Source organism: Myripristis murdjan, chromosome 19, assembly GCF_902150065.1.
Source record: "Myripristis murdjan chromosome 19, fMyrMur1.1, whole genome shotgun sequence".
In the NCBI taxonomy this organism is placed as follows: domain Eukaryota; kingdom Metazoa; phylum Chordata; class Actinopteri; order Holocentriformes; family Holocentridae; genus Myripristis; species Myripristis murdjan.
In genome coordinates, this window is record NC_043998.1 from 19,879,259 (window position 1) to 19,898,213 (window position 18,955).

General features: G+C 43.6%; 1 long non-coding RNA gene across 1 annotated transcript; it reads left to right on the plus strand.

The window, feature by feature from the left end:
- Positions 1-1,503: 1,503 nt before the first annotated feature.
- Positions 1,504-18,587, plus strand: LOC115378274 (uncharacterized). Its single transcript, XR_003930109.1, has 3 exons — positions 1,504-1,646; positions 4,497-4,503; positions 18,576-18,587. It is a non-coding gene; the product is annotated as an uncharacterized LOC115378274 (long non-coding RNA).
- Positions 18,588-18,955: the final 368 nt, after the last annotated feature.

The window sequence follows — 18,955 nt, forward strand, 5'->3', positions numbered from 1 at the left end:
GGACCATAGGGGGTGAGGGGGCAGAGAAAGGGCAGACCTCATCCATGAATTGCAGCCACAGGGCAGGTATGGTCTGGCAGGCAGTCCCTCCTCTCGTGATCAGCCTCATTTCCTATTTTTTTTTTCCCTTTTCTTTCCTCACAGTTTTTTGCTCATTTGGACATGCTGGTGCAGTATCAACTCTTTTTTGTCCAGCTTGACAATTATTGATGTTCTACCAGGGCTCAACGGATATAGGTTTCTGAAGGCCAGCTAAGCTGCTGATAGCCCATATTTGATATCTTTAATATCTCTTGAACATTTTCATGCCCAAGAAATGATGAGTATTCTGTGTTTCCTCCAGGATTTTATTTGTGTCAGGGTGGAAAAGTCTCTGAAATAAGACCATGATGGAACACACCTCTTGATTAAAAGCCAGATATTAATGAAATTCTTGAAGTTGGATTATTGAGGGTTTTACAGACTGTTGAGTAAAATCCTTCACACCAAACTGGAATGATTTCCCTGGTCACACATCTAATTCAAAAATAATGGTAAGAAATTACTGATTGGCTTTGGCCGGGGAGGAATTTCCATCATATCAGAGAGGAACGCAACTGATTGACCATTTGAAAGGCCAAAAACACCAGTAAACACCAAAGTTGTTGCTCTTTGAAAGTTTCCTTTTTCTTTAGATTGTTGGTGTAGATGATGGAACCAATAACAGGAAATGATGTTAAATATGAGGAAATTGGCAAATGTGATTCCATTGGGGTGCTATTTCAGATGGCACCACCTCATTTTTAACAGGTCAGTATTGGTCCCAGATATTGTCCCATATATTGGTCTAACCTTAATTCCCACCATAAAAATCTGGGTATCCAGATGAAATGTACACTGTGAGATCCTTTTCCACTCTTAGATAGCATCAATCTGTCATGCAGTGTTCCCAGAAATCATTTTTAATGAAGTGTCCCTCAACCTGCCTGCTACTTCTGCTTATGTTAGTATATTTCTTGCACATCCCAGAACCCCTTTCAGCAACCCCAGAAGAGATGCAAAATTTTACCTTCATGTACAGGACCATCCCAGCGATTTTGCATGCATAGTTTAATATCTATAAATAAACACATGCACTTCATGATTCTGCAAGCAGTCATGTTTTAGAACTCTGATGTCATTTCTCCTCCTTTTCACCCAGCCATTCATTCCAAAATGATATGAAAATGAACTTTCATAGACTTCAAACTTCCTTCACACCAGTATTCCATCACTGCAATAAAGTTGTCCACATTAGTCTCTCTAAAAGCAGCAGCACTGTTTTTGGATGACTTGAATCACTTGAAATTGAGTGAAACGGTCTCTCCGCTGGAAAATACTCCCCAGGGGAACGTTTGCTTTACACAACCAATTATGAGTACTTGGGTTTATGAAGTACCACAGAAGCAGAACATTATAAGGTGGGTGTTTCAACCAAATCCGTCTACAATCAAGGCCATGCTCCTTGATTGCAATGTTTTGTGACCGCATTGCATTCTGGTCTCTTGAGGCTACTGTCAGAAGAGCAATTGGTATGTCTGCCTCTTCTATGATGGATCTCTCCATGTATGACTGTTGAACATTAGTGCAAAATGGTAGGTCTAGACAGAAGATCTTGCTCTTTGATTGTAAGGGATTGATGCCAAAAACCTGAGCCTCTTTTGAACATTTTTTGCTATCAGGCTCCATAGGACCTGCTGGAATTGCCTTGACACGATATTACATTGTTGATGTCTGGCCAGGTATCCACAGGAATAAGGAAAGTACACCAACAAACAAAATTGATGCAGAAAGGCAAGGTAGGCAGATTTTTTTTCCTTTCAAGCATGTGTCCTGCAGAGTAGTCAAGCAGCCTTGCTCTCCCTCCCTCCATCCTCTTCTGCCTATTTCTCTCTCTGATGAGGGAGTGGTGATGACATGTGCTAGGAGATGGAGACAGAGTTCCTAACCAGGCCAGTTATGAGGCAGTAAGTCCACTATTGATTAGCTGTCCACATCGCTGCCTGGCCTCTTTTGTTTTCTCAAACACACACCGGAGTGTATACTGCACTACAGAGCCTTGGATGAGGGTGACCTTTCATCACCTCTCCCTCTGGTTCCTATCACTAGATGTAGACATACACACAAACATATTACCTCTTGAAAAGAAGCAGCTGATGGGAAGAAAAAGCATGTGGTGGCTCAGTTTGCTGAAGTGATGTACCGTTGACCCACAATGTTTTGAGTTTGGATCCAGACTGGAACTCTGTCCCCATACTCCCTGTGCCTCCACTGTAAAGTATCCAGTAAAGCAACGGCAATAATTTTGTAATAAAAAGAACAGTGCCTTTATTATGCCCACCCTTTTACAGGTGCTTCAACAATGACGGCACTTCTGATGACTTTTTTTTCTTAAGCATACAATTTAATTTAATGGACCATACCAGTGATTTTGAATATTTGGCCCATTTAATACAGTTTACCAGTTGCATTTTACATTGCAACAAACCATTTTGCAAACCATGCAGGGGTACTAAAGATACAGCATGTAATCAAAATCCCTTGATTTTCAAATTAGAATTCTTGGTTAAAACACCCACCTTATAATGTTCTGCTTCTGTGGCTAACAAAGTCATCACCATTCATTAACCATGAAACTAAAAAATTAGCTGTATAACGCAAATGTTTCCCCTGGGACTATTTTCCAATGGAGAGATCGTTTCACTCTGCCCAATTTCAAGTCATCAAAACACAACAGCGCCGCTGCTTTTAGGAAGAGTAACAATGGCGTCCTTATGGTGATGGAATACTGGTGTGAATGAATTTCAAAGTCTCTGAAAGTTCATGTTCATATCGTAGAGGAATGAACGAAAACCAATGGCAGGATGAAAAGGTAGTAAAAATGATGTCGGAGTGCTAAAATAAGACTGCTTTCTTCAGGAAGGTTGTACATTTTGTAGGCTAAACTTGCAGAATCACTGTTACGGCCCTTTAAATTGTCAAAACCAAGTGACCTGACCTGATCTGTTTGTCCATCCATAATTTCTCCACCAGGCAAATATAGCAGCTGCGATGCTGGGAATAACACACTGTATCGTAACAAGAAGGTTTGATAATGAGCACAGACAGCGAATATAGTAAGCAAGTAATACAGTACCATTAATGAAGTATAGATTTGTTTTCTTTTCATTCGCCGCAGCATAATAACAATAATCAATGCCGTACATTTCTCCGCACGCCAGCCAACACCCAATTACAGCTAATTACCAGCGGCTGCCATGTGCGATATGATGTGTCTTCTTCCTGAGAGCCATTCCCAGTAATTACACATATATCATGTCATCCAGTGAATCATTATTGCATAAAGGATCCCCCGGCGGCTCTTTTTCCATTGGACAGAGGAGAGAAATGGCCTGTGTCCACCTGGACTGGTTTTGTCCAGGCCAGGCCAACCCCCCTCCCCTCTGCCCAGACCAGTCCAGACCAGTCCAGTCCTGGCTCCAGACTGGCATATGGGGTGTGCACCGCCCGCCGGGTCTCTGCCAAGACAAGGGGCGGTGGGGGGTGGGGAGTGATCGTAGGGCACTGAGCCCCACGACCTCGGACGGAAGCCACTTTAATCTCCACCGGCATGAAAAATGATGAAACGGGAGGGAGGGAGGGAGGGAGGGAAGAGAGATGCGAACAAGGGGGACGAGGATGATCGGAGAAGGAAGGGACAGAGCACAGGGTTAGTATTCTGTTCTGGACTTTACCATGTTTGCTCACACTCTCCTCCTCTTTGTCAGGCGTTTTGTTAGGTTACTGATATTGAAGGGAAAGACTGGGAAAGAGAAGAATGTGAAAGAGAAGGAAGAGACTACTGTTCTTCTCCGAATTTGTCTCACCTTTTTTCTTTTCTCTCTCTCTCTCTCTTACCATCGTTCCCCTCGCTGCTCTCGAAGGAGGGGAAGGGTAGAAAATGTGGAGAATGTAAGCAGGGAGGGAAAGAGTTAGTAATCTCTTCTGGACCTTAGAGTGCCCCTACCCCGCCGCCGCCCCCTGTATGTTAGTGATGTGGTGTGGACTGGCAGCGACAGGCTGGCAGGTGGTACATTATACCAGGAGAGAGAGACAGAGAGAGAGAGGGAGAGTATTTATGGAAGAGGAACAGAGGCAGAAGGAAATAAAACCGGTTTTGTGTGACAGAGGGAGAATGAAGAGGTGTGGAGGCAGTGTGTGTGTGTGGGTGTGCGTGCGTGCACAAGTATGAATGCATATTCACTGTGTGCATACATTCTGAGGTGTGCGTGGGGTTGTTTATGCGTGTGCATCAGTGTCACCGCGTTTACATCGGTGAAAGAGAGAAAAAGGTAAAGAGAGAACTGAAGAATGGCTGAAAGACAAATAAACGTGAAGGAAAAACTACGAGAAAAAGAAGTGGAAAAAAGGGCAAACAGGGTGAAAGAAAGATGAACAAGAAAGACAGAACGGCAACAAAAAACTGAAGGATAAAGGAGGTGAAAGGTGAAAAAAGGAGACAAGAAGGCGCAGAAAGTGAAAGCCAGGTGAAAGGAAGAGGTTGAGAAAAGCTGAATGAGAGAAAATGTAAAGAGATGGTTAAAACGGAAGAAATGCTGAAGGAGGGAAATGGACAGCAGTGGAAAAAGTACTTGAATGTCCTACTCATTCGGGAGTATCGTACTTTTACTTTGCCGATATTTTACACAAATGGAAATAAAAGTACTGTAAAAAATACACTTCAGCAAAGGTTAAAAGTAGCTCAGCAGTGTTTAAAGTCCCACACTAATTTACAGTCCAAAATGTAACAAAAGTATGGATCCAGTTGGATATTATTCCCCAACTAGTCAGCAGTTCCCCATTTTTATATCTGCTGTCCTGCTTGCGCTTAGAAGGCAATGAGCTGTTCATACCGTGTATTTATTTTCATTTCTGACAGGAGCAGGTCATGTGAAAAATGCGGATATTTTTATGGTCCCTGGGATTTTTAAGGCATCTCACAAAAGCGGAAATCAAATGATTAAAAATGATGGCACCATGACTGTGGTGGCCCTGGTCTGCAAGTGTTTGTAGAGATGCGTGTCTTAAAAACGTTTTAAAAACTCAAGCGTTTCTTTTTTTTTTTTTTTTTTGTGCAGCAAAATCTGAATCCTGGTGTGAAAAGGACTTCAATTTCACTGAAATGCTATAGAGAAATGAGAAAAATGTGACGTGTGTTTCTCATACAGTTCTAAACAGATGAAAGGACAGAGTTCAATCTGACTCTTCTAAGTGGAAAAGCAGATAACTCCAATATAAACCTTTTTTTCACAGCAGCCATTGTGACATGAAATAGCCAGGTGAATACAGGTGTTACCAAATGACATTAATTAAGGTTCTGTTTCATGTCAAAATGGCTGCTGTGAAAAGGGTTAGTAGTTAATTAGTTAGTCCACGCTTGTAAATAAGAGGAAGTGTAAGAGGAGATGCTTTAAAAAGAGAGAGAAAAGAGGTGAAGAAAATGCTCAAAAGGGGGTAAAGAAAGAGAGGGGAAGAAGGTAAAGAAATGCTAAAGGAAGTGAACAAAGTAAAGACAGACAACATTTGGATCATCTGACAGCTGATCCAACCAGAGTGCGTGACTCGGCCCTCACTTGGCACCAAGCGGGCATTCTTCGGCAGATCCGCGACAAATACGCAGCGTGGCGTTTTAAACCCGACTGCATGTCCAATAGCATCAGCTCGTGTGTGGAGACGCTGTTTTCATTGAAGTATAAAAGTGTGCAGTGCAGTGCCAGACCAGGCAGTGCAGTATGTGCATTATTAACAGACATAAATCTGCTCACTCGCCCTCTCTCTCTCTCTCTCTCTCTCACGCACACACGCACACACACACACACATACACACACACGCAGAGAGACACATACTCACACCGTCTTTCTCTCACACACATTCTTTCACTCTCTGTGTTTTGACTTAATTACCTGAGCCCTCCCTCAATGGCTTATAGACATAAGCACAGGGTAACTGGCCAACGTATTTGCTTACACACACACACACACACACACACACACGCATACACACACAAGAACACACACACACACACACACACACACACACACACACACACACATAGTATCAGTCATGGGGTGAGCCAGCTGGCAGCCAGGGCAGCCCCACATCACCATTACCATAGGAATCCTCAATCACTGGGAGCTGCTGGTAATGGAACAGTACTAGAATGTGTGTGTGTGTGTGTGTGTGTGTGTGTGTGCGTGTGTTTATGTGAATGAGTGAGAGTGGAAATGTGAGAGAGAGAGAGAGAGAGAGAGAGGGAGGGCGAGGCAGAGAGAGCATGAGAACAGTGTGGGGAAAAAAAAAAAGGAAGTGTTTCTGCAATCTGTGTTCATTTGCTGCAGTGACTGGTGTTTTTAAAGATGAAGTGAGAATTACAGCGTGCGTTGAAATCAGCCGCCTCTTTCTTTAGCTCTGACTCTAAAATTAAGCTCATTTATAATGGATTACTCTACTCTACTCCTCGCTCCTCCTCCTCCAGCCCTCTGTCCTCTGTATCCCTCCATCCCTGCATCTTTCCATCCGTGCATCCTTCCAAGGTTGATTTTCCTCTGCCTTTAAGACCAATGGGATGAGCATTTCATGCATAAAATGACTAGTCTGGGTCCCCTGGTCCCACAGCAACACACACACACACACACACATAGTCCTATTCTATCTCTTTCCCACCACACAGAATACAGTGATGTACATACATCCTGGTGTTATGGATTTAATGATTTCCCCAGAGTGAGTGTTACACAGAGTACATGTATGTATCGCCAACTACACCAACGATGGCTCCCTTGACCTTGCAGATTATTGCTCTGCTCGGCAGCATGAGGCCGCATGCGTGTGTGCGTGTGTGTGTGTGTGTTTTCTTTAAATGTATGCATACAGTATCTTCCATTAGGGCGGATGTGTTCACTATCGATCCGTTTCATAGTAGGACACCGGCTCTGATGGATGCTCATTCTACACCCCAGTCACACGGCAGCCTCGTAGTAAACACGCATTTGCAAGTGCTAGATCCGGAATGGGCTTTTCTTTTGATGTGCGCATGGAGCGGCTGAAGTAGCATCGCCGGCCTCCCTTCAACCGCCAGCCCTTTTACATGCTCCTCTTAGGGTTTATTTCCCTTTTTCAATCTCCTTATACATTTGTAAATTTCCAGTATCCTTGTGGCAAACAGTGTATAAACCAATATTTAACCAATGTGGACAGAGGCATATGGCGCTCTCCCAGGCCACCGTAGATTAATGAAGTCGTATTTGCTTCCTGTTGTTTCGATCTGATTTAACCAATATTTGCACACTGTGAATAATTCAACGGATTTTTTCCCCCATTGCAAAGCGCTGGGTCTTAAATCTGCATGTATAATTGAACATATTTATGCTAATCTAATTGTTTTGCAGTTAGCTGGCTTTGTAGTGCTTAGTCTCCGGAATAAACAGGCGATGCCGGGAGAAGTCAGCACAAAGCTCGGTGATCGCCACCCCCTCCTTCCCCTTAATGTTCCCAGGGGAATCCTCTCAAAGCAGCTGTTGACAGAGGCGAATCGAGGCTGGGAGAGTGGCACATTTCCAATCTCACGTAAGAAAGGGCTTTGAAGCGTGCCGGTGCACTGTATCGCGTTCGCATTATGCTGTTTGTATTTTGCAGCAAGCCGAGTTAAGGCCTTAACGCCAGCGGCTGAATGCCGACTTGTTTCTGTTGGACCCAGGCGACACACTCTGGTTTGTGAATGATTGTGAGAAAGCCTCTCACTAGAAGGCAGGATGGTGAGAGTGGCTTTTCAGCAGGATCCGGTGAATATCTGCAGGTTCTTTGAGTGTGTATATGCATGTGGGTTTATGTTTGTCTCTACAAGCAGTGGACAAAATAAAGTGAACGCCTAGCAGTTCATGAATATGAAGCTGGTAGTAAGCAGCAGGGCCGCTCTTTGCCTTCAGAACAGCTTCAGTCCTCCTTGAATTGCTGTCCGCAGCCACGCAACTGTACAGTTTTTTGCTCAGTCACATGTTGGAGATGTTGGTTCAGCTCTTTACTCAGTTAGAGGTGAGATGAAGACAGACCCCTTCCAAACAATTTGGTGTATAAAACTACATTGATGGTGTTTTGGTTATGAAAAATGTCCAAATGTTAAAACTGTTTTGAAGGGCTAAGGAAAGCCACTTTTATGTGAATGGGGGTTGGAAGCATTTTGATTAGGATGTGTCATAATCCTAACAAGTCAGAGACAAATGAGGACTTCTGTGGCTTGAGATTTCAACAGCTCTTTTTTTTTATGAGAGATGCTCCTGTTTGGTGTGTTTGGATCTCTTTTGCTAGTCGCCTCATGTTAGTGAAGTCACGTCTAAAATGTGCGATTGTCAGACCTCTAACACACATGCATACTGATGTATGTGTGTTCTGCCCAGTATCTGTGTGTGTGTGTCTGAGGCTATGACCACACAGAGACCAATTTTTTGAAAACAACTTTTTGTCTTGGTTTTTGTCTTTCTGTTTCATCTGCACTTAGGAAAAAGGCGTTTGTTGCTCACCGAAAACATAACTTTTGGAAAGCGTTCTCCATGGTATTTTTTTTGAAAATACTATTTTCCTTTGGCATGTGGACGGTGACAGTGGAATCATTTGATAACACTGACGTCACCAGCACCACTTTGCTTCTTTGGGCATGTTCACAGCAGGACGCTTACCTCACAGAGGAGCCACTTTGATGTTGCAGTTATTTTCAACAACTTTTCATTCATGTATTCGTTTGTGACTTTTAGGAGTCACAAATGACTATCCACCTTTTTTTTCTCATTCTATGTCTTTTTCCGTTCATTTTTGGATGCTGTGAAAATGTTTCTAACCGTATGTTCTCTTGCATTTCCAGCTAACTCTGCAGTCACTCCTCAGCTTCTTTGAACATGCTGATATTACAAAGATTTTGTTGCATTCTCGTTTTTTTTTTTAAAGAGATATTTTTGAAAATGTTCCTGTGTGGAGTTTTTGTTAGAAACAGTTGTGTTTTCAAAAAAAAATCTGCATTTGTGTAGACATGGCCTGAGTATCTTGGATATCTTTACATTCATTGTCTGCACACTTGTGTATTTTATGTCTCAGTTTCATCTCTGGCATCACTGTCATGAAAGGATGGTTTCTTTTTTTCCCATTAGCATAGCAACCCCAATAACAACCGCCTCCGTCTTTTACCTCTTCCATGGCGGGTCTTGTCTTGGAGAGAGCCCCAGCATACATACATCGAGGGGGCACGGGGGCGCCCCGGGCCCATGGATTGGCATGGCTGGGGCCCTGGCTGGTCTGAAGGCTGTTGGTAGTGGATCAAAGCCCTGCTGGCCGGGAAGCCAAGCCGGCTAAACTGACAGGAACAGGCAGACCCACCTAACCAGCTGTCCCTGGTGGAGAGCCAACAGAGAGGGGGGAGGAGGAGACGGAGAGGAAGGAAGGGGCAGGGATGGGAGGACAGTGGCAGCACAGGAAAATAAAAGAACCTGGGATAGAGAGAAGGAGAAAAGGGAAGGAGAGAGAGATGAAAGGAAGGGAGGAGAAAAGGGAGAGTGGAAGAAAGATGAAATGTGGAGTAAAAGAGGAAGGACTATGGGTAGAAGGCAGTAGAGAAAAGGGAGAAATGGATGGGGGATGAAAGGAGGAGTAATTGACAGAGGAGGGGTATAGGGGGCCAGGAAGGATGGATGGAAGAAGGGAGAAAGGGAGAGCAAAGGGGAAGCGAATGCAAGGAGAGAAGAGACTGAGAGAGGAGTGGTTGGAGGAATGGAAGAGAGGAAAAGGAAAGTGTTTAGGAGGAGAGGAGGAGAGACAATGAGGCAAAGGGAGTGGGAGTAAAAGGAAGAGATGATGAGGGGAAGAAAGGATGGATGAGTGGATGAAGGAAAGGAGGTGAGAAGTGGGAAAAAGGGGAGTGATGGAGGAGGAAAGGAGAAGAAAGGAAGGAAAGAAGGAACAATGGAGAAGAGAAGAGAAAGCGAAGGTGGGAGGTGCGGAAGGATGAGAGGATGGATAATGGAGTCAGTAGAAAGGAAGAAGGGAGGAAAGAGGGGTAAAGGCAGAAGAAGGATGGAGGGAAGAAGGAAGAAAGGCAGAGTGATGAAGGGAAGAAAGAGTGAGAGTGTAAGAGGTGTACCGGCGCCAAGTAAAATGAGCTGGAGGCCTTAAGGTAAATTGTAGCAAAATGATTCAAGGATGGGATTGGGAATAGGAGACGATACAGAGGCAGACGGGGGAAAAAGGCTGGCGAGGTATCATTTGAAATATCTTTACACTCCCACAACCCCCCCCCCAAACACACACACACACACACACACACACACACACACACAGGTCTCGAGTTGTCTTGTCCATGGGGGAATCACCAGCAGTCCCAGGTAGCAGTATTGCTTTTTAATTTGTGGCTCTGAGCCAATGGGAACGGATCCTTTATCAAGAGAGCTTAAGGTAGAGGATTTTACACACACACACACACACACACACACACACACACACACACACACACACACACACACACACAGTTAGAGGTAACATGGTTACAGGCCCCCTCCTTAAATATACATATACAAAGATAGTGGTGTTGGGTACTGATACTAGTGTTTTTTGCCTCTAAATACAGCACCTTGGATTTCTTGCCTGTTTAGTTAATTTTCCATTCAAATAAATTACAACTGATTTTTCTGCTTAATTCAAATGTGGAAACACAGAGGAATGCAAGCCGAGGTGTCCCCTCACATATGTTGCTGGGGTACCTGCCCCAGCAAAAAGCTCTTGTGCCTGAGTGAAGAAGGAGCCAATTTTTAGTTGGTTTTTTTTTTTATTTTTATTTTTTTTTTGGACCAACAAAAGAAACTTGTCAATTAACCAAATGTGTTTTTTTTTTTTTTTTTTTTTTTTTTTTTTTTTTTTTGGTAATATAACTGAATAATCTGCCAGTGGAGTGACATAATTTCCTTTGGTTCCAGTTCAAATCAATAGATATAATCAAAGTCATCTATATCTAAATCTTCATACTAGGAAAGAAAGCAGACTAATTTGAAGATATTGGCACTTGTTTCAACACAATTCTCCAAACGGGTGAAATTAATTAATTACACCATAGGCAGATTTTTTTTTTTTTTTTTTTTTTTTTTTTCACTTGTTTCCAGGAAAACAAGAAGTGAGGATTCAATACAAGCGCAAATGACTTGTCAAGATGGATATTTACACAGCTTATAAGGGACCACCTATGTAAGGTACTGATGAATGACATACGATATCAGAGGAGACATAAACTTCTCACAGCATGAATGCATGCATCCGTGTCACATGCACACAGCGAGTGCACACACCCCTTCCTGCCATTACTCAATTAGCCTGCTCAGTTTTATTTATTTATTTTATTTTTTTGCTCATTTATTTATTTTATCAGAGCAGCACTATGTTAAATATACATACAGTCAGCCCCACTGGTGTGTGTGCCAATTAAGATCTGTTTTATTAGGCTGCTGTTCAGAGCGGTACGTGTGTGTGTGTGTGTATGTGTGTGTGTTTATACCAGAGGGAAGGTTAGTGAGCGTAATTGAATCATATTACTTCCTCCACATGGCTTGTCAAGGCCCCTTTTTATGATTTGGAGCTAATCCATAAGGATGCTAAACATTGATTTAGCCATGCATTGATAAGTTACGCCAGGATGCAGAATGGCAAAAAGCTCTCCGAACATTAATATCGCAAAACAAACATTTGGCCACAAAAGGGAGGGGGGAGGAGCCGCTTACTTTTTATCACCTGCTGGAAAGTTGCTGCATCTAACAAATGAATAAAGGAATAAATAAAAATGAAACAATAACCCTGTGGCTGCCGTCCATCTTCGCCGGCCTTTCCCCTCATCTCAGCTCGTTTTAGCTGGATTATATCACTTGCCTCCACTGCATCAATATTGCACCGTGGTTGACTTTTTTTTAATTCTAGGCTGGAGCGATTTCTCCTCGCTGGTTTTATCGTTCTTTTGATGACACATGGCATTCATTTTGGACTTGCGTCGATCGAACAGGGAGATATTTGCGCATATATTTGCAAAAAAACTCCGCCGGTGCGTCTGCAGCACTCGATTCAATCACATTATACAGCAAGGTGGAAATCTATTTCCCACTCCTACCTCTACAAAATTGTTGAGACAAAAAAAACATCTCCTCCACAAAGTTTCCACATGTGGTCAATTTTGCTCTGTAAATGCGCCCGGACAAGCAATAACATGCAGTTTTCTTATTGCGGGGGTTTATTGGACGATATTGGAAGATTTTAGTAGGGGATTCACGATGACACGCTCCCATCATCCCACAGGTTGAGTTTATCAAAATCTCTTCACTGCAGCAAAAACGCAACTTTACAAGGCCGAGGACGGTGGGGGGGGGAAAGTGCTGTGTAAATCTCCGGCGTAGTTAGCTAAGATGCTGTCCTAGACACATTAGTCTCCAGATGACTGGCTGGTAATAGAAAACCATAGCAGCTCATCCATGGGCTTTTATTGGCCTTTATGATTTTCATCAGCAGTTATTAGTAACAGTGCTGACCAATCCACTGCTTGGCTTGATGGGCTGTGAAGTCTTTATTGGCTCCTTGGATTGCTTGATGAGGAGCGCAGGAAGTTTCTACCCCCCCTCTCAGTGTGTGTTCCTATAGAGCCACAGGAAAAGGTGATGGCAGTGGAAATGGCTTCGGATGCATTTTACATTTTACGCATTTAGGTGACAGTGTCATCCAGAGCCTCAGTTCCTAGAATGACCCACGTTAGAAACAAATGACAGTGAGGAGGTCAGAGGTCAGGCCTTTGCTATGGAGATAGCATGGATAGGGTTTCATTGTGTGTGCATTGCATATTTAATACTCCCTCACACTGCAGATGGTTAACAATGAACAAAGGAGCTCTCTTATGTTATGTGTCTCTTTTTTTCTCTCTCTCTCACACACATACACACACACACACACACACACACACACACACACATGCTCCCAGTGGATTACATTTTGGTGCTTAAGGACCCCAGGGGGGACAGAGAGTGATAAATACTGGGAAGTGAGAGGCTGCTTAGAAAGACTGGCTAGAAAGACTGGAGGAGAGAGGAGGCGATAAATTGGTCTGGCGTGGGAGTGTACTGGCCTGATCCAACTCTCTAAAGATGATGGAGAGTGTAAATGTGTGTACACATGTGTGTGTGTTTGTGTGTGTGTGTGTGTGTGTGTGTGTGTGTGTGTGAGAGAGAGAGAGAGAGAGCAAGCTATTGTAACTGAGACCCCAGGCCTCCAAACACCTCCATATGCCCACCACCTCTCTTCTTTTCCTTCTCTCCTCCTATTCTTGCCATCAGCATCAGGTGAGCCAAGTGGGGTAACAGACTGAGTAGTAATCTCTCTATCTATCTCTTTCTCTCTCTGTGTGTGTCTCTCTCTCTCTCTCACACACACATACACACACACACACACACACATACTACCCATGGGTGTTCACTGGGATGCAGGCCTAGCAGATACAGATTTGCCAGAGAACTGCCAGAACCAGTCTAGAACCAAGCCAACAGGCCATAACCGTGTGTGTGTGTGTGTGTGTGTGTGTGTGTGTGTGTGTGTGTGTGTGTGTGTGTGTGTGTGTGTGTGCCAAACCACTCAGAGAGTGATGGAATGTAAGATGGGCCCATTCTAACTGGAGCCAGGAGAAACTAGCTGAGCCCAGATCATGCCATTGAGATGGCGCACTGAGACAGCCTCTGATCTGGCCAAAGTGTATATTAGAAAGCCTGGAGGAGCGTTTCATTCACCTGGTCTCCTTACTTGGATCTCATCATTCACTTTTAGTATTATGGCTGTTAATTACATCTGCAAACACTTCAGATCCAATCAGTCACTGCCATATAGCTTGCGTAAAATGCTTATCTCTCATAGTTGCGGAAATAAAAAGTGTGTTTTATTTGACCAGGTGAGAACAGTGCCAGTGAAATAACCGCATACACCTGGAAAAGTATCTCAGTGATCTTCCAAGAGAACCGCACTTGGTATCTGTTCACACAGAGTCTGATGTGAGTTTCAGAGGTGCCAGGCACAGTGGTTGTTCAAGAATTTAAATGAGATATCTCATCAGCAAAGCACTTGAAGTACTGTTTATACAGTTTATAGGTTTATAGCACATTTTGACTGCGTGAATGTTATTGTAATGAGAACATGAAAATAATAAACACGGTGTACAAAAACTGTCAGGGTTAATATGTTTTCACCCTGCCATATCAAACTCTGTAATTACCTGATGTTTGATATTTTAAGAAAACAATACTGTGCTTGCGCTGGACATAACCCACACACTTGAGGTAAACTGGCACAGAGAATTTTTGTCAACATTTCATAAGTTTGCACTGAACACACTTCACAAAGCAAGAGAAAGAGATGTCTTGCAGACTCAGAACACAGAAATTCAGGTATACAGCTATCGCCTTGTTATACAATTTTTAAACCTTTCAGTTTTCTTTATTTATAACAACAGCCCTGACATCAACTGCAGGCTAAACTGCAGGCTAAAGCCTGTCACTTGGATCTACTCAGTGAAAACAGCCTTGTGATCTGCACAGTAACAAAACAACCGATCTTGGCTCCACTGTCTCCACTGTTGTGATGCCTCATTTGTACAGGAGCAACAAAAAGTCAAAAGCTTTTTTTTTTTTTTTTTTTTTTTTTTGCTTTCCTTTTTCATTAATCTGGATTTCACTGGACTGTTTCTGGTCTGTGCTGTTTCAAAGGGTTTTCGACCCTGAATTAAAATCTAAGGAAAACTTGGAATTTGGGGGCATTTTTTAGATATGAAAATGTTCAAATGTGAAGATATTGATTATTTACACAAAGTTACAGCAATTGTCTGCCTCAGTCCAAAAAATCTGTATTGGCCTTCAGAACCCATGTGGTCAAATTCTGTTTTCTGTCTATATGTCTGACTGCCTGCCTGTTTGCACAGGGTTGTTCTGGTAAATAATTGATCACAACCTGGGTGTGCTGAGCCCAGCGTATGGAGGGGAGAAACATGTTTCTAATGGCTGAAAATGATATGGAAGGAAAGAGGGATGGAAAGGAGCGAGGCACTGAAAGAGAGGGGAATGGGAGGAGGGAAAGGATGGAGAGAGGTTGGGTGGTCGGATGGAGGGAAGGGAGAGAAGCAGGGAGTAAAGAAGGAGGAATAGAGCAAGGGAAGCAAGGAAAAAATGAACGAATTAAGTGAAGTAGACAAGGAGGGTTGAAATGGAGTGAAGTGGAAGAGGAAGGAAGGATGAAGGGAAGTAAGTAAGTGGACATGCAGGGCAGTGGGGAGGCAAAAGGGAAGCAATGGCAATTTCATTTATATATCACATTTCATTACAAGTAAGCTCAATGTACTTTGCATTGAAAGACAAAATATAAAGATATAGGCATAAACATGAGAACATAGGTTACATAAGCACAATAAATATAAGAGTGTGTGCATCGGTAAAAAGCATAAACTGAATCAATGAAGCATATACCCAACATAAAAAAACAAAACATCAACACAATGAAACAGAAACCCCTGCCCCATCACACGAGCACATACAGCCACCTGTACATGAAACAAGCGCTACCATACGGGCACACACACACACACACACACACATACACAATCTTCTAATCTAATTCTGGGTAGAAGACCTTTGCCTGATGACCTGCGAGGCCTGATCAGGTTATAATCATAATATGTAGAGCAGGAAGGACTGACTGAAGGGAGGGATTAGGAAGGAAAAAGTGGACTTGCAAAGAAAATGGGAGACCGGAAGGAAGAAAAGAAGGCAAAGAAAGAAGAAAGGGTGGAAGAATGGGAGAGAAGAGGCAGAGAGCAAGACAGATTGGAGGGCTCATCGCCAAGCAGTCAGTGAGGAAATCAGTCCACTATCTCGTCCTCTTGTTATCTCTGTGAAACTTACAGGAAATCCCCCTTTTTCTTTAAAAAATAAATACATAAACACAAAGTAATACTTTGGCTTATGAAGATGCAATTTTTGTTTTGCTGGAGAAAATATGCACAAAGTGTTTTAAACTTAGATTACCCTCACACATATGTATGTCTTCCTGACGCTTATCTGGGCCTGGGTTGCGGTGCTGGCAGGCTGGGAGGTCAGGTGGTCGAGATGCCTGAACCACCTCAGCTGACTCCTTTCACTGTGCAGGAGCAGCGGCTCTAGTCCGAGATGTCTGAGCTCCTCACCGCCTCCCTAAGGGTGCGTCCAGCCACCCTGCGGAGGAAACTCATTTCCTCCGCTTGTGTCTGTGATCTGATTCTTTTATACTCCTTTTCCACCAAAGAGGTTCCAGGGCTGGTTCAGAGCCAGTGCCTGACTCCACCGCCCAAGCACCGGCCAAACTGGTTCCAAACTGGTTCCAGACAAGCACCAACTTCGAGCAGGGGCTAAACAGGGGCCAGAGAAAGAACCAATGACACAACCCACCACGTCATTGGTGGGCGGGGTTACAGACCCAAACGGGAACAGCGAGCGCTATAAACGTATAGCTAAACATAGTCTTCCTCAAATACAACGGGTAGCCAGCAATAATTGAGTTTTTTGCCTCTGGATTGCAATGTAGGTTTGTAAAGACATAAGCTACAATGGGTCGTCCATTTGTCCCCCATGTCGGTTATTGTGATTCCGAGCGAGCATCTCGCAGACCCACGTGATCACGTTTTACGCTGACGTCATGACGTGGGTCTGACTTGGCTCCGCTTGGCTCTTGGCCAGCGGAAAAGCAAACCGGTTCTTTGTTGGAACCAGTTAAGCACTGAACTAGCACCAGCACCGAACGAGCACCAGGTTCTTTTTGGTGGAAAGGGGCATTAGTCACCACCCAGCTCATGACCACAGGCGAGGGCTGGGACAGCGATGGAAAGCTCAGCTCTTTCTTCACCACGTCAGTCCGTTACAACAAGTGCACGACTACAGCTGCTGCCCCGATCCGACTATTGATCTCCTGCTCCGTTTGACCCTCACTCATGAACAAGACCCCAAGATACTTGAACTCCCCCACTTGAGGCCATAACTCAATCGGAACTTGCTTCATAGATGATATACTTTTTTTGTAGTCTAAATATATTTTTATTGTTTGTATTTATGTATGTATAGATTCATTTATTTCTGTATTTAACCCCTTACTGCCTGAATTTATTTACAATTATCTAAAAAAAATAAATTGTTTGTGTTTTTGCCTTTAAGCAGATGCTAAATTATTGGTGTTAGAGTGCTTCCAATACAATTCTTGGTATGTGTGAAATATGCATCAACAAGCATCAGTGATACATACACCACCTTGGCTGCATTAAGACCGGAAGTGGTTTGAGGTGAATTCGCAAGGGTTAATGAATATGTTTAGACTATTACTAAATATAATATAAATTTTATTATTTTAACTGAAAAAACTGATTTTTCACAGGAAATAAAGGGAATTTTATGCTGCAGGATCGTTTTTAGGTTGATTAGTTCTCTAGTCAGTTAGTCGGTCAAACATTCAGTAAATAAACCAGTCAGTCAGCCAGTAGAGTGATCAGTCACTTAGCCTGTCATGTACTTGACCGGTCAGCCAGTCATCCTGTCAGTCAGAGTGACAGCAAGCCCGCCAGGCAGTCAGGTTTCAGGCGAGGTTTGGAAATGTACGATGAAACTGCAGCCATAACCAGGCGTGCCGTGGCCCGGCTTGGCCCAGTCTGGTCTGGCAAGGCAAAGATCGACTCTCCTCCTTTGTGACTCCTCAGCTGAAAGCACAAGTGACATTTTAATGGTCCTGGTTTTTACTTTTAAATAATGGATAGAGAGGAAGGGAGGCAGAGGATTGTCTTTTTCCCTTGTTTTTCAGACACAGTGCAGTTTTGTTGCTGCTGTAGTTTTCTTGTGCTGTCTGTGCATTATTTTATAGCCCACAAATGCTGCTGCTGTGTGTATGTGTGTGTGCGTGTGGAAGGAGGGTTGGGTCTGTCACTGGTTGGTCTGTTGTCGCTCTCGTCCATCATAGTTTGACCTGACAATGCTGCTTACACACACTGTTGAGTTCTGTCACCTGCTGTTAGGCCGCCTGAGCGACAGCAATTTTATAGAAGCAGATGATGAGGACAATCATGTGGACGGTGATCATGGGTTCAGATGCATAGACATACATAGGAGAGAAAGGACAAGAGGACGAGAAGCTGGGTTAGGGGAGTAAAGAAAAAAGGGAGGGGGGAAGAAAGAAAGGATGGTAAGAAGGGGACAGAAACACTAGGAGGAACATATGAAGGAAATCAGGAAGCAGGGGGAGACAGGAACCAAGGTATGAAAGAGGCATACTTACAGAAAGGCTCAGAAACACTTGGAATAAAGGATGGGAGGAGATATGAGGCAAAAAGAGGTAACAGGGGAGGGCAGGAGGGCAGCCAGGAAGAAAGGATAAAAGTTAGGAATGAAGGAAAGAGCAGGACAGGGAGAGGGCAAGAAGGAATAATTGGATTGGAGTAATGAAGGAGGAGAAAGAATATGAGACTGAAATGAAAGGGAGAGTGAACGTAGAGGGAAATTCGGAAGAGAAGGGGGAAAAGAAGGAAGGAGAGGGAATGCAGGAATGAAGGACGGGGATGTCAGGAGGAAGGCAAGAACGCGGTGTGGAAGGAATGAAGGAAGGAAGGTAGGACAGAAGGAAAAAGACAAAAAGGGAGGGCAAGCAACAGAGGAATGAAGGATTCGAAGATTGAAGGAAGCAGGGGACACAGGAAGGAGGGAGAAGCTGGAAGGGCAAAGAAAAGAAGAAAGGAAGGACGGAAAGAAGGAAAGCAGCTTGGGCCAGTGTGTGCGGATTGTCCTTTCTTGAAAATACAGCATGGACTAGCTCTCCATCCAGCTCTGATTTGTTGGAACTGATCAG